A 14,252-nucleotide genomic window follows, 5' to 3' on the forward strand; every position below is an offset into this window, starting at 1 on the left:
TCAAAGACTCCTATAGTGGGCTTCTCATTCCAGATAATCACAGATAATGTTTTTAAACAGAAATAGTTATTTTCTCATGTAGCTGAAGTTAATGGATAGGCTTGGATCTAGGGACTTGTACTTTTTTAATTTTTATTTTTTTAATATCAGTTACAGTTTATTAACTTTGTATCCCAGCTGTAGCCCGCTCCCTCATTCCCTCCCAATCCCACCTTCCCTCCCTCATCTCCTCCCTGCCCCTTTCCAAGTCCACTGATAGGGGAGGTCCTCTTCCCCTTCCATCTGACCCTAGCTTATCAGGTATCTTCAGGACTGGCTGCAAATTCCTCCTCAGTCGCCTAGCAAAGCCTCTCCTCCCTGGGCGGGGGAGGGGGAGGTCAAAGAGCCAGCCATTGAGTTCATGTCAGAAATAGTCCCTGTTTCCCTTACTAGGAAACCCACTTTGATACTGAGCTACCATGGGCTACATCCGAGCAGGGTTTCTAGGTTATATCCATACATGGTCCTTGGTTGGAGATACAGTCTCATAAAAGACCCCTGTGCCCAGATATATTTGGTCCTTGTGGAGCTCCTGTCCTCTCCAGGTCATACTAACTCCCCCTTCTTTCATATGATTCCCTACACTCTGCAAAAGGTTTGGTTATGAGTTTCAGTATCTGTTTTGATACACTGCTAGGTAAAGTCTTTCAGAGGTCCTCTGTGGTAGGCTCCTGTCCTGTTACTTGTTTTCTCCTACATTCAATGTCCATCCCCTTTGTCTTTCTAAGTGAGGATTGATCATCTTATCCCAGGATCTCTTTCTTGTTTGGGACTTGTATTTTTAAGAATCTCCTAGCATCTCTCTTTGCTGTGTGTATGTATTCCCAGGAGACCTGTTCATGTGAGAACAAAGATGATCCCTATGCTAGCAATCCAAGGGTGATATTTAAATTACTTTCTCCTCTATGTATCATGAACTACCACTTTCCTCTAAGAGAAATAAACTCCTCGCTGGTTTCAGATTTTGGATACTCATCTAGCATTCCTGTCTGCTGGAAGGTCTGCTGCTTATGTACTGATGTCAATTTGAAACACCTGGAAAGAGGGAACCCCAGTGGAGAAATTGCCTCCATCATATTGGCCTGTGAGCATGGGGGGGGGCATTTTCTTGATTTCTAATTAATGACACTGTGTGGTGTCATTCCTGGGTAGGGAGGCCTAGGCTATATATATATGAAAGTTAGCTAAAGGAGAGTAAGGAAGCCAGCAAGCTAGTAAGCGGCTTTCCTGCTTGAGTTCCTGCTCTGAAGCCCCTTAATGATGGACTGTGATCAGGACATGTAAATCAAATAAATCCTTTCCTCCCCAACTTGATTTTAGTTAACAAGACCCAAACTAATATGCACATTTTTATTTGGTTTTGGTTTGGGGTTTAGGAGGGACAGGATGGCTTATAACACACAATGGCCTAAAACTCGCTGTAGTTTTGACTAGCCTTGAAATGATGGTGGTCTTCCTACTTCAGTCTCCCAAATGCTAGGGAGTCTGAAAAAACAGTGTGAGTCACCAAAAAAAAAAAAAAAAAGTGTAAGTCACCATATCCAGGTACAACTTTTGTTGTTATTGCATTTATAGGTTCAGTTGTATTAAAGAAAATCAAGGGTAGTTTGGGTGGGGGGAGGATTTAATGCAATAGACTGAATAGCCTGACAACACGCTGAAAAAATTAAAGGAGCAAGCTGTAGGTCCAACAATTTGGAATTGTCTTCAATACTCACAACCACTCTTTTTGTACTGTCATTAGAAAAGCTCCCACAAGGAGCTGGAGAGATGGCTCAGTGGTTTAGAGTACTGACTTCCAGAGGACTCAGTTCAATTCCCAGCACCCACATGGCAGCTCACAATTATCTGTAATTCCAGTTCCAGGGGGTCCGACACCCTCACACAGGCATACGTGCAGACAAAACACCAATGCATGTAAAGTAAAAATAAATAAATAAATAAATTATTAAAAAGGAAAGCTCGCACCCTACATGGTTGTATGGTAACTGTAGTTGCCACCAGTGTTATCACCATACAACTACATTGTCAGTGCTGCTGTTACGGTTAGAAAAGGCAGCTAACCTCAGAGTCACATACATCACCCCTAATGAGTCCACATGGCATATTCCATACATCCATTCTCATATTTTAATTTTGAATTTCTCTTAATGCAGTGCATTGGACTGAATCTAGAATCCTAAGTGAAACTGGAGTTCAGGAAATGTCACTTGTTAGCTTTCTAGGTTTTTCAGATCAGAAAGGAGTTGAATAGCATCAATTCACAGCTCTCATGACATTGATTAGATCAAGAATCACTGTTACAGAGCTAGGAAGATAGGCCTCTATTATAGAGACTCATAAGACTTATAAGTTTACAAAAGTGTAAACTTCATTAAGTTAAACTAAATATCATGTATCACTTCTAATACTTTTGTTAGAGAAGATTGGTCCACTCAGGTGGCTGTAACATTTCCATCCACCGGGCAATTTTAAACTATAGATTTCTTTTCTTAGTCTAGAAGTTGAGAAGTCCAAAACCAAGGTTCCAGCAGATCCAGTATTGGTAAGGGCTCTACTTCTGATTCATAGGTTGTTTGCCTCCTGTGTCCTCACATGATGAAGAGCAAAACAAGCTCTCTTGCTCCTCCTTTCTCAGAGTATTTACTGTATTAATAAGGGCTCTCCCTCCTGATCTAATCACCTCCCAGAGGGCTTACTTCTTAAACTATCACCTGGGGAGTTAAGATTTCAGCATATGAATTGGTCCAGGGAAGCACAATTCATACCACATAGCAGCCAGTTTTTCAGCATGATCGTGAGTTAGGGAGAAATATTAAGATTCTAAGTTTAAGCCTGCTGCCACTACAAACAAGTCAACTTCTGAGCTTGACTCTCTGGAGCCATCTGTTACTTACCCAATCCTCCTGGCCAGGTTTGTCCTTGACTTTACTCTTTGTTTTCTTCTATCTCTTTCCTCCTTCCACCTCTTCTTCATTCTCCTTCTCTTTGGTTCTCTCATTCTGGCTCTCTGCAGTCTCTTTATAGCATCCTAAGGATTGATGATCTTCTGAAATTCATTGCTCTATTACACACTGCCCAAACTACATGAGGGAATGAATCACTTCACTCTGTGGCTAGCAGGCATTCTTGGTTCTTGGGCCAAACAGGTATTTAACTCTTGTTTAATATAGTGAGTTACCCCAGGGTTCTTTTCTCTAATTTACACGTGGTAGTATTGTTTATAGCTCTTAAACCCATGCTACCTAGTCTCAAATCCCAGTACTATTTATTTATTTTTCTGTGTCTCAGTCTCTTTGCCTATTAAAGAAATACTGTCAACCACTTCCTAAGGTTGGTATGCACGCAGGAAATAGTTACAGTATAGACTGAAACATGGTAAACATTTGTGTTTATTATTATGGATTCGCCCATGACCTTGCTTGAGAGAGACTTATATCACAGTAACAATTTAGCAAGTGTTTATTAATCACAGGTGCCAGTGTGCTAGGCAGCTCGCAGAGATGAAACAAAAACTAATGGTAACGTCCATGAGCAGTGTTTGGTCTATTGATACTGCTAATAGCAAGAAATAGCTATTTTTCGAGATGATCCTTTATTATTATCTCTTTGCTTTGTTAGTTTGTTCTGACACAGGCTCTTGCTAGATAGCCTTGGCTGGCTTGAACATCCTGCATGGTGCAGGATGTCCTCAAACATATATAGCAGCTCTTATCCCTCTATATCCTGGGTGTTGGAATTAAATGCTGCTGCTCCCATTCAAAGTTAGCAGCAGCACTTAATTTCTTTTTAATTTGATAAGGAAAATTAAAGTTCTATATTTTTAATTGAAATGCTAAAGTTTAAATATTTTAAGATGGGCTTAAGTTGTAATGGTGTTGGTAGAATATTTGCCTAGCATGTGGAAGGCCCTGGGATTTAGTCTTCAGCACGCCCCTCCCCGACCACACACACACAATGAAAAAGAAGAAAGGACAGGGCTGATTAAGCTATAAAATTTGCCAGTTGCTTAACCTGCCATCACAAACATTCTCATTTTTTTCAATGTTCTCACATTATCTTTCCTATGTCCACTAATATTATTGCCTAAAATTAAGACCCATTATAAGTACTACATTCTAGGCCCAAATGTACTGGAATTCTTTATAGTGTTTACAGATACTAAAACTATTAAAATGGTCTGTCGTAATCAATGTTCTGTTACTGTGAAGAGACACCATGACCACAGTAAATTTTATAAAGGAAAGCATCTAACTGGGGCTTGCGTACAGTTTCAGAGGTTCAATTCATAGTCATCATGGCAGAGAGCATGGCAGCATGCAGGTGGACATAGTGCTTGAGAAGTAGCTGAGAGGTCTACATCCAGATGCAGGCAGCAGGAGAAAAGAGACACTGGGCCTCGCATGGACTTTTTGAAGCTTTAAAGCCCACTCCCAGTAACACACTTCCTCCAACAAGGCCACACCTCCTAATTCTTTCAAATAGTGCAACTCTTTGGTGACCAAGTATTCAAATTTATGAGCCTATGGGGGCCATTCTCATTCAGAGGTTATATTTTAATTTTGTGACAAAATTACTAAAGATAGAGAGTATCTAATCACACAACAAGCACAGCTCTGATTCACTGCCTGAGCATGAATTAGAATCAGTCTGGAATTCCTAGCTCAGGAGTCATGAAGCAAATGAATTTCAAAGAGAAGAATACTGGGCCAGGGAGATTGTTCTGGCATCTACTATACACCTTGTGCAACTCTTAAGGACAAAAATCCTAAAGTTAGATCTCATCATGCTTTAGTTTCATCATCTGTAGACTAGGATAGTTATACTTCTCCTTTACAGTGTCCTCTGACAGATGCTGAGATCTGACTGCAGGAAAGTACAGGACTCAGAAAAACAGTGCTGCATAGTTTGAAGCACTCTCATTTGTAGTTATTGTTGTAATATGTGGTACCTATTCATGATGTTCTTTTTGTAATAAAAATAAAAAATTTGCAAAATTGTATGTGTGTATATTCATTACAGCATACCTCTGGAAATGGTGTGTGTGTATGTATGTAACATTTCCAGTATAAAAATTAAAACCTTGGGTAAGTTTTCAAACAAGTTGGTTGAGCTAGAATTGTACTGTGACACACTTAAATATATAAGCTGTCTCTCAGAGCAACAGGATTATAAACTCATTCCCAAGAGCCAGCCTTTAATCCCAGCACTTGGGTGGCAGAGGCTGGTGGATCTCTGTGAGTCTGAGGCCAGTCTGGTCTACAAAGCAATTCCAGGACAGTCAGGGCTTGATACACAGAGGAACCTTGTCTCAAAACACCAAACAAAAACCAAAAAACCAACTCATCCCATGAGCAGTGGTTCTCAACATTCCTAATGCTGTTATCCTTTCATACAGTTCTTTATGTTGTGGTGACCTCCAACCATAAAATTATTTTGTTGCTACTTCATAGCTGTGATTTTGCTATAGTTATAAATCATAATGTAAATATCTGTGTTTTCTGATGGTCTTAGGCAGTCCCTGTGAAAGGGTTGTTTGGTCTCCAAAGGGATCACGACCCACAGGTTGATTACCACTTGCCTAATGATTGAGTGCTTAAAGTCTTACCAAACTGTACTTAGACTTTAAAAAGTATCTACAATCAGGCATTTCATTTTAATTTTACCTATGGCTTCTGAGAGCAGCTTTATCCATCCATACAGAGTACCTCCATTCAAAGTCTTTTTATTATTATTTATTTGGACTTTTTGTTTTGTTTTGTCTTGTCTTGAGATTGAGTCTGTCAACATAACCCTGGCTGTCCTGGAATTCACTATATAGACTCTGGGCTCGTACTCAGAGATCTGCCTGCCTCTACCTCCCAAGGGCTGGGATTAGGCATGTGCCACCATCGTTCTTTCTCTCTCTCTCTCTCTCTCTCTCTCTCTCTCTCTCTCTCTCTCAGAATAATTTACTTAATATTTACTTAATACCAGGGTTCCTTATGGCTTTTCAAACATCCTTAGTTTTGGTTGAACCTCCTCTTACCCCATCTCCATGATCCCAATCCTTGCTTAAATTTTTCTATTCCCAATATCCTCCATCTACTTTCTTAGGACATTTTCATAGGACATCTGTTCTATTATGCCTCTTCCTTAAAGCTCCTCCCCACCTCCTCTCATGGCCTCCTTCCAGCTTCTTGTCCTCTTTATACAGTCACTATCACATAAACAGATGCATAAAACTCTTGTCTTTTTAAGCCAGGGTCACCTCAATATATTTTCCAGTCCTATCATCTTGCCTGAAAAGTTAATAATTTCTTTTTCTGTAGCTGAATAAAATTTCATTGTGCATATGTACCACCTTTTCATTTTTTTTTTTTTTCCCAGACAAGGTCTAATGTGGCCCAGGCTGGCTTCGAACTTCTATGTATTCCAGACTAGCTTCGAATTCTTGGTCTACCTACATTAGCCCCCAAGCATGAATTACCATGTCCAGATAGGCAATCTTTTTTAATTAATAGCTTTTTTAAATTATCAGTTTCAAAAAACTTGAGCTAATAAGATTAATTTCAGTTTCTGAAAGAATTTATCATAATAATCTTCCAAGCAACCTCCGTATTAGAGTTCTTCTGAGTACTAGAACCAAGCATATGAGGGTATGTGGTCTTTGTTTATGTAGGTGTAAGAGAGATTGGGAGAGAGACAGAGAAAATAAGGAATTAAGTCACTTAAATATGGCATATTGCTGAGGCCAACATAAAATGAGATAAACCAGCAGGCTAAAAGCAGGGAAGAGTTGTAGATGGGGAAAGAAGGGATATTTTCTTTTTCCATTTATCTACTAATGAGTACTTAGGTTGATTTCGTGTCTTGGCTATTCCAAATAATGCTGCAAAAAACATGGGAATATAGCTATCTCTTGAACACGCTATATCTCTTTTGCATCCATACCCAGTATTGAAACTGCTAGATTATGTGGCAGTCTAGTGTTTTATGGAGTCACCATACTGTTTTCCCAAATAACCAAACTAACTTGCAGTCCTACCAAGAATACAAAGGTACACTTTTTTCCATATCCCCTCTAACAATTATGATGAATATTTTAGCAAGTATGGGGCAATATATCTCACTGTGTTTTAAATTTGCATTTCCCTATGAACATTTTTGCTTGTGTTTGTTTGTTTTTTGAGACAGGGTATCTCTGTATATCTCTGGCTGTCCTAGACTCACTTTGTAGACCAGGCTGGCCTCAAATTTAGAGATCCGCCTGCCTCTGCCTCCCAGATGCTAGGATTAAAGGTGTGTGCCACCACCTCCCAGCATTTTTAATATATTACCTATTGGCCATTTATATGTCATTTGATATGTCTCCTTTGGTCCTTTATCTAGTTTTCAATAAGATTATTTCCTTCCTAGCAGGTTGAGTTCTTTATATATCTTGGACAGAAACCTCTTAGCAGATGCATAGTTTACAAATATTTTCTTCCACCTACAGGTTCTTCATTCTGTTGACTGTTTCTTGAGCTGTACTGTTTAAGTTTGGTATAATCCTATTTGTCTTCTTGTTTTGATTGCCTGTGCTCTGGGGACTGTATCAAAGAAATCATTCCCAAAACAATGCCATAAAGCATATATTTTCTGCTGGTAGTTTTATCATTCCTGGACTTACATTTAAGTCTTTAATCCATCTTCAGTTGATATCTATATATGATTATGAAGTGAAGGTCTTCATTCTTAAGAGCATGTGAATATTCTGTTTTCCCAACACTTATTTATTGAAAAGACTATCCCTATATTTATTGCGTATTCTTGGCAACTTTATGGAAAATCAGTTGGCTATCACTGTGTGAATTTATTTCCAGGTTCCTTGTTCTGTCCCATTGGTCTGTATTTGTATGTTGGTAGTATGCTGCTTTGGTAAAAATAGCTTTGAAGTCCTGTAGTATGGTACCTCTAGATTGCTTTGGCTATTCAGGGTCTTCTCTATTTCCACATGACATTTAAAATTTTCTATTTCTATAGAAATAATATTATTGATATTTTGATAGATTGCATTGGGAATATAGATTAATATATGTAGAATGGGCATTTTAACAGCGTTTTCCAGTTTATGAACATGTGGCATCTTTCCATTTCCTTTTTGTCTCATTCCTACCATTAATGCTTTGTGTTTTGTTTAGAGATAGCTTGCTTCTTTAATTTATTCCTAAACACTTTTTCTGTAACTATTATATGGTATTATTTTCTGGCTTTCTTTTTCAGATAGTTCAGAGTTAGGGCACAAAATCACTATTGATTTTTATGTTCTTTTTATTTTTTGTATCTTAAAATTCTACTCTATTCTAAAAGCATCCCCACCCACTCCCACCCCAAGGCATCTTTAGTGTTTTCTACATGGAAGACTACATAGTTTACAAACAGGGATATTTTAACTTCTTCCTTTCCATTATCAATGGATTTCTTTCTCCCTTTCTCTTGCTTAATTTCTCTGGTTGCAGCTTCTATTACAACACAGCTATTAGAACAAAAGCTTTTAACTTTTTCTGTTGAGTATGATATTAACTCAGGGTTTGTCCTGTGAGTGGGCTTAATTGTGCTGAGGTGCCTTGCTTCTTCTTTTTTTTTTTTAATGTTTTATTTTTATTTTACGTGTATTGGTGTTTTGGCTGCATGTATATCTATGTGAGGATGTCAGATCCCCAGGAACTGGAATTACAGACAGGTGTGAGCTTCCACACAGGTGCTGAGAATCAAACTCTTCCTCTGGAAGAGCAGCCAGTGTTCTTAACCACTGAGTCATCTCACCACCCGGTGCCTAGCTTATAATTTGCTGAGGGAGTTTGGCAAGAAGTGTTAAATTTTGTCAAACCCCTTTGCTGTGTCTATTAAAATGATCATACTGTGTTTTACTTTATTTTGTTAATGTGATATATTACATTTATAGATGCCTGGACATTGAAAGATATTTGCATAACTAGGATGAATCTCACCTAACCATGGCAAATCATCTTTTAAAAAAAATGTATCACATTTTACTTTGTGTGTGCACTCATGTATGGGTGTGGGTGTGCACAACTTGTTAGACTTGATGGCTAGCACCTTTACCCACTGAGTCATCTCATGGGCCCCAAATCATCCGGTAATGCTAACTACGTGCCCTACCACTGAGCCACATTCACAGCCCACAAGAAGTATTATTTTCATTTTACAGATGAAAAAAAGTCGGTTGATTTTTTTAAAAAAACTGATATCTATATCTATGGTTTTAAACTTTTATTCCAGTGGTCTTTCATTGACTTTTTCTCCAAAAGAAGGAACATATCTGAAAACTGATCTTGATTTTAAAATCCATAAAGAACACTACCAAAACAAAACAAAAATGAAAAAATGAAAATCTGAACAGATCAATGAGTAAGGAATTTGAGTCAATAATAGAATGTCTTCTATAATGCAAACCTCAGAACCTTATATGTTCTGAGATGGAACAGTGAGTTCCATCTCTGAGACACACATTGTGAAGAGAGAAAACTAACTTCCTAATGTGTGTGAATAACATGTACTTTCATCCTGATAAAATAATTGGCTTATTGCAGTTAAAGTTTTCTATTGCAGTTTAATAATTTCTATTTTCTAAGACAATGATCTTAAGCTGCATTGTTTTAGCAGATTTTGATCACATTTGATTATAACATGGACTATTAATATTGTTGTAAATAAAAAGTATAAATTATTTCAATCTGTAAACGGTTTTATTGAGATAAGGTCTGTAGCCCAGGCTGATTTAAAAGTTGCAGTAATCCTTCCTCAGCCTCACAGGCACCAAATCATAGATCTGAACCACCAAACTGAGCTGTGATTCTCCTTTCTAATAAATGAGAAATGATTTGGTGGTCCAGAGATGAAGATTAGTGCATCTCTCCAAGAAACATCTATTTGCAGTAGGCAGTGATTAACAAAGACTCACAAATGGCTGAAAATGCACAAAATAAGATGCTGCAGAATGCCCAATCCTAAATGGAATATCTATACTGAACCCCCCACCGTCCCATAGATCAGGGATCACTGTGGAAGAGGAGGTAGAAAGACTGTAAGAGCCAGTGGACACACAGGACGGCTACACATAGAAACTCACAGCAGTTATGAGAATATGCACAAGCCCTGTGCAAGCTCAAGCCAGACCAAATCCCAGAATGAAGAAGAAAGGTAGACAGGAAGCCCCATCCTGAGCTGAGGAACTACTGGCAAATGAAAGCTGCTAGGGAAAAGAAGAATCAGTTTTCTTTGAAAGAGTTGCCCCTGTTAGGTTGACCATACTCCAGTGGAAGACCACACATCCATAATATATATGCTTGATAAGTAGGAGGAAAAAAAAAGAGCACACAATGTTGGGTGGGTAGGGAAGAGGGATAGATTTGAAAGTAGCTAGGGGAGGGAGTGAATATGATCAAAACTCACTGTATGAAATTCTCAAAGAATTAAAAAAGAAAGGGAAAGAATTTGATAATGTTTCCCTAATAGTATCCTCACTATCTTGTATTCATATATCTTTTACTTCTTTGGAGAGACAAAGAAGGGAATTATACACAACTTGAAGCAGCTTTCCTTTAACTCACTGCCAGTTAATCAACTCTCAGGAATGCTTCTTGCAAATGAGTATCACCTATTCTCCAACTTTAACTTTTCTAAATGAAATATATTATGAACCACAGTACGCTAAAAGAGCATCAGCTGTCCTCTTCACAAGGCTCATTTGTGTCTCTAATCTAGTACAGAAACTTTGGCCTGTTCTCAACCCAGAAACTAGTTATTTAAAAAACAAACAAAACAAAAAACAACAACAACAAAAAAAAAACAACTCTTAGCGATTCAACATGATAGGCAAGGTTCCTACTGTCATTGAGCTTACATGCTAATGCAGTGAGCAGACAATGTGTAAGAATGAAAGTCATTTCAGACATAAGGGGAATGTAACAGAGTACTTAGAAAAAGGAATACCATAGAGTAATAAGGGAAGCCCCACTACAACCCTGCAGCTCTGGGGATTTATCCCAAGGCCTTGTGCATGCTAGGCAGTCACTGAACAACATCTGTGACCTAGCCACAGCTTCTTCAAAGGCTGCTGTCTGGCTTGAACTCTAAACTATGGGGTGAAAAAAAAAAAAGCCAGTTATCTAAGAAACTGGGATGAAAACTTTTGTGATAGTGGTTAGTTTCCCTAAAACCATCCATTCACCAATGAAAAGTTATTAACTTTAAACAAAACTGGCAGAGTTATATTTAAGAACTTTCTTTGCCTGTATAGCCAAACATGAAAACATTGCTTTGGCACTGAAGATGTCCACAGCTTTATCTTCTATTATTCCTTTTTATAAAATCTTTCAGAATTTTTTTTTCTTGGTTGTCCAATTTAGCATTGATTCAACCCTTCCTTGCCATTAATTATAACTGGCATATTTATCTTTTTGTTTGTTTATTCTTTTGGTATTTTTGAGACAGGGTTGCACTGTGTAGCCCTGGCTGTCCCAGAACTTTCTACGTAGACCAGGCGGGCCACAAACTCATAGAGACCTGCCAACCTCTACTGTGAACCCCTTATACTTAAGCTCCCTGCATAACCATTAGTACATTAACTCATTAACTTCTTCCCAAAATAGACAAGAACTACTGAATTTTAATTATAGAACAGTGGTTCACAACCTGTGGGTCACAATCCCTCGGAGGTTTTGAACAAGCCTTTCACAGGGGTCACCTAAGATCATTGGAAAACAGATATTTTCACTAGATTCCTAACAGTTGCAAAATTGTAGTCATCAAGTAGCAATGAAAATAATTGTATGGTTGGGGTCAGCACAACATGAAGAACTATATTAAAGGGTTGCAGCATTAGGAAGATTGAGAACCAATGATACAGAACATGGTAAAATAGAGCAAAACATGAGTACCATAGAACTAGATTAGAGTTAACTATAGGAATAGGAGGAGTGTACCTAGGAACAGGTAAACAGTCTGAAACCAGCAAAAGCCTTTTATGCCAAACTAAGGAAAGTAATTCAGAGGTTATTCTGTTAGAGGAAAGGCAGTGTGATGGTTTAAATAAGAATGGCCCTTACAGGCTCTTATACTTAGTCACTAGGGAATGACACTATTTGAAAGGACTAGAAGGATTAGGAGGTGTGGCTTGTAAGAGAAGTATCACTGGAGGTGGGCTTTGAGGTTTCAAAAGCCCCTGACAAGCCCGTATGAGAGAAATTTGGAATTTTAGTTTCTTTTAAAAACACAGAAATATGTTTTCATTTTAATCCCAGGTGTGGAGATATGGGGCTGCTTTGCAGCAGTTGGCTATGATTTGCCTCACACTCTAGCAGAGGTGTGGTTTTGCCAGCTACGTGTGGAATTCTAGGGACTTTTCAGAGGGTATATAAATACTAGGGCCCTGAGAGGTGGGAGGGGGGTTGTTGGTTGGTTGTAATTTATTAAATAGTTGACCAAGCTAGCCTTCAACTCAGAGATCTGCCTGCCTCTGCCTCCCAGAGTGATGGGATTACAGGCATGTGCCACCACACCTGATTTGGGGAGGACTATTAGTAACTGTCTTAGAGACTATTCTTGTGTTTTTTCGGCAAATTGTGTGGCTGTTTTTTGCCCTTGTGCTAAAAATATGCCTGAGGCTAAACTGAAGTGTTTTAGACTAATGGCAAGAGGAGATTTCAATATAGTCTAGTATTGATTCTGTCATTTGTTTATTAGTAATCACTCCTATGCATGTCTATAATGAAAAGGAGCAAGCTGGACAGAAATACAAAACGTATAGTGTGAAGAGAAAAGAAGCTCCAGGAAATGTAATGGAGCTAAGTCCAGTGCTCAAAGAAATAAAAGGTTTAAAGAAAAACCTGATGCTAAATAGAATAAATGAGTGGTGGCTTGAGAGCAAGACTCCAAACTGCCTAGCTTCCAACTTGTGAAAAGGAATTAAAGGAAAGCTTAAGCAGCAGAAGGGAACCATCAGCAACAGAAAAGATGCTGCAAATGTAATTCGAGGGGGCCAAATTCCAGGCCCAGTAAGTTGTAGAACTTGGCAGATTCAACTATGTGATTTTGGCATTAGAGTCAAGAATACAAGAAAGGGGCTGTGGAATCTTCCTCCATGGCTAAGGGAAGCTACCAAGGTTAGGCATGTGTCATGGGTATTTTTGCATTGAGACCCAGGAAGGCCACCCTGTGAAGGTGAAACCTGGAATTTGTTGGAGACCCTGAGATGTTAGAGATGCCAGAGTCATAGGATAGCAATGATGGAAAACTGCTGTGTGGAACTAGCCCAAGAGAGAGAAGTATGTTGCAGTTAACAAAGTTGAAAGGACTTGGAAATCTGAAGAGTGCTTTGACATCAGATATAGAAATGCAGAGTTCTTCTGGGTTTTGGCTTTGTGTTTGGTCCGGTATTTCCTCACTACGTTCCCTTTCCTCCCTTTTGGAATGGTAATGTTTATTCTGTGCTATTGTATGTTGGAAGTATGTGATCTGTTTTTGATTTTGGTTTTACAAGGATTACAGTAAAGAGATTGCCTTGGTTCCCAGAAGAGAATTTGAACTTTGGACTTTTAAGCAATGTTGAGACTGTGATAAACTGTGGGAACTTTTGAAGGTAAAATAAAAGTATTTTTGAATTATGATATGGCTATTTGACTATGGGGGTGAGGGAAGAGAATGTGGTGGTTTGAATAAGAATGACCCTCATAGGCTCCTCTTTGTAATGATTACTCACCAGGAAGTGATGGTATTTGAAAGGATTAGGAGGTGTGACCTTGTTAGAGGAAGTATTTCAGTAGTAGTGGCTTTGAGGTTTCAAAAGCCAATGCCATGCCCAGACTCTCTCTCTCTGCTTGTAGATCAGGATGTCAGCTACTCCTGACAGGACCCCACCTGCCTGATGCCATACTTTCTGATATGATGAAACCATAATCAAGCCCACAATCAAATGCTATCTTTTTAAAGAACTGCCGTAGTCACCAGATGGTGGTGGCACATGCGTTTAATACCAGCACTTGGGAGGCAGAGGCAGGCAGATCTCTGTGATTTTGAGGCCAGCCTGATCTACAGAGTAAGTTCCTTGATGGTCAAGAGCTACACAGAGAAACTATCTTGAAAAATAAAATAAAACAATAGTAATAAAAAAAGAATCACCTTGGTCATGGTGTCTCTTCAGAGCAATAGAACAATAAGAGTTTGATACT

General features: G+C 38.7%; 1 long non-coding RNA gene across 1 annotated transcript in view; it reads left to right on the forward strand.

Annotated features, from left to right (window-relative positions):
* The window catches only part of LOC132647183 (uncharacterized), a 36,448-nt gene extending 22,348 nt beyond the window's left edge, over nucleotides 1–14,100 (forward strand). The window contains exons 5-6 of the long non-coding RNA XR_009585492.1: nucleotides 13,565–13,663; nucleotides 13,908–14,100. This is a non-coding gene — a long non-coding RNA (uncharacterized LOC132647183). The remainder of the gene's footprint in view (nucleotides 1–13,564; nucleotides 13,664–13,907) is intronic.
* The last annotated feature ends 152 nt before the right edge of the window (nucleotides 14,101–14,252 follow it).

The sequence above is a fragment of the Meriones unguiculatus genome, chromosome 14 (genome assembly GCF_030254825.1).
Source record: "Meriones unguiculatus strain TT.TT164.6M chromosome 14, Bangor_MerUng_6.1, whole genome shotgun sequence".
In the NCBI taxonomy this organism is placed as follows: Eukaryota; Metazoa; Chordata; class Mammalia; order Rodentia; family Muridae; genus Meriones; species Meriones unguiculatus.